Here is a 2657-nt window from a genome sequence, read left to right as displayed (position 1 = left end):
CCTTTCCTTCGCTGGTCGCGGCTCTTCTCTCTGATTCTTACCACCTCCTTCATTACACCTCGCTCACTCATTTCGCACTTCTTCATTCTGTGCACACTGCTCTCTCTACCTCTCCATCCCTCTTCCCTCTCTCTTAATTGTGTTTCTCCCCAGCGACTCCCGATTAAAACCTGTACGGCTTGCCGCGTTTTTTAATCGTCTGTGCGCGAGCCTCCATCGGAGTGGGGTTAGTCGTACTGAAGCCATAAAGATGCGCGAAGCTGCTCCCACGATGCAGCGTATAACGCACGGATTCTTGCAGATTGCTATGCTGAAACACTTGAGCGGGAGAGAGAAGAGGAGAGAGGGAGAGAGGGAGAGACGGACGGAGAGGGGGAAGAAGGGGAGCAGAGGGAGGGAGAGGGGGCAAAAGAAGGGGCGCAGAAGATGGAGATGGAGGAGATGAGAGGGAGAGAGACGGGAGCGGGAGAGATGGGGCGGAGAGAGGGATGAGTGAGCGAGAAACGGGAGCATGGAGAGAGAGTGGAAGAGCGAGGTGCTACGAGAGGGGGAGGAGGGAGAGGAAGAGGGAGAGCGGAGAGAGAGAGGGAGCAGAGAGGAGGAGGCGGAGAAGGAGGAAAGAAACGAATGAAAAACGAGGCTGGCTGCTGGATGGAATGGATAGATACATAGATAGGTCAAAATAGATTTAGATAGATAGCTTAGTTAGATAGCCCCTAGATAGCCTGATAGATAGATAGATAGCTAGATAGTAGATAGTCATAGATAGATAGATAGATAGATAAGATAGATAGATAGATAGATAGATAGATAGATAGATAGATAAGATAGATAAGCCTGTTAGCATAGCTAGCATAGCTAAGATAGATAGATCAGTAGATAGCAGAGATAGATGTGTGGTGGGGGTGTTGTGTGGGGGGGGTGTGGGGGACCGCGCTGTGGGCGGTGGGGGGGCGGTTATATACTTAGCGATAGATAGATAGATAGATAGATAGATAGATAGATAGATAGATAGATAGATAGATAGATGAATAGCTAGCTACCTAGCTTGATAGATGGATAAAGAGATTGAGAGAAGGAAAGTGAAGCGAGGCGAACGAGAGAGACAGATGTGGGGGAGGAGGGGGGGAGTCCAATCACTTACTACACGGGCAGTACGATTACAGCATTACGGTTGCTAATACTCTTAGATGTCTGTTATCATCAGCGTACAGCGGTGTGTTCTAGCTCCGTGCACGTACGCGTGTGTACGCACGCACGCACGCACGCACGCACGCACGCACGCACGCACGCTTACATGGCAGGCACGCACGCACCTGGCTATACATGTGCACGTACAAATCAATGAACGCACGCACGCACGCACGCACACACAGTGTTTGCGCACGTACGCTCAAACGCACGCACGCACGCACGCACGCACGCACGCGCACGCACACACACCCCTGCGAGCTAAGGCGAGCCTCCATCCATCTCACTGATTGCCTTCTCAGCAGATTGCAGGCGTTAGCATGCATTAGTCTCACTCTCAGCTTCCCCCCGCCCCGGGCTCACACTGCTCATAGGATCAGCGTTTGATACACGATACATAGCTTGTCTTTCTCTACAGTCGCTATATTATAGATTGTCTATTATACAGTCGCTATATTATATATTGTCTATTATACCGTCGCTATTATATATTGTCTATTATACAGTTGCAATATTATATATTGTCTATTATACAGTCGCAATATTATATATTGACTATTATACAGTCGCTATAGCATATTGTCTATTATACAATCGCTATTATATATTGGGAGGAGCTTATCGGTGATTGACAGGTTCTGAGCATAGCTCCTTGTGTCTTATATGGTGTGATGCCGATGCCCTTGAACTTAATAAGGGCTGCCGCGGTATGAACACAGCCATAGTTGTCTGTTTTGCCGTTGTAAGTAATGATTGCGACTGTTTATCTCTGTTGTTTCTTTTATGTTCGTTGCTGTTGTTGTATTGTGTTGTTATGAAGGGGATACCTGTAGCTGTAGTTACGTTGTTGTCTGCTGTAGTTTTGTTGTCGTCTGTCGTGTGTTCTATTGTTTTTGCTGTTGCTTCGTTGTCGTCTGCTCGATGTTCTATTGTTTTGGCTGTTGATTTGTTACCGTCTGCTGTTTGTTCTATTGTTTTGCTGCCGATTTGTTGTCGTCTGTTGTGTGTTCTATTGTTTTTGCTGCCGATTTGTTGTCGTCTGCTATTAATCGTGGTGGTTTTGTTGTCGCAACGCCGACTCGTCGTTGTCGTCGGCGACGCGGGGCCTTCCCGCACAATTCATGCATGATTGATCATGACTCGTCGGAGCTAAAATTGGGCAAATTTGGTAATTTTTCATAAATTATCGTAATTTACGAGTCGACGGCGCAAGTGTTACGCAATTGCGTCTGATTAGTTACCGAGATCACCCAGCCGCCGCCCCCCCCCCATTCTCGCTTACGCACGCACACACACGTACGCACGCACGCACATACACGCACGCACACACACACACGCGCGCGCGCGCGCAAGCACGCACACTAGAAAACATGCACGCACGCGTGCAACTGTACGCGTGCTTACCTACCCATTACGCGCAGCCAAATGTGGTTTTCCCCTCCCGCTCTCTCTCTCTCTCTCTCTCT

Source organism: Priapulus caudatus, unplaced genomic scaffold, assembly GCF_000485595.1.
Source record: "Priapulus caudatus unplaced genomic scaffold, Priapulus_caudatus-5.0.1 Scaffold3208, whole genome shotgun sequence".
NCBI lineage: Eukaryota > Metazoa > Priapulida > Priapulimorpha > Priapulimorphida > Priapulidae > Priapulus > Priapulus caudatus.
Note: the sequence above shows the minus strand (reverse complement) of the source record.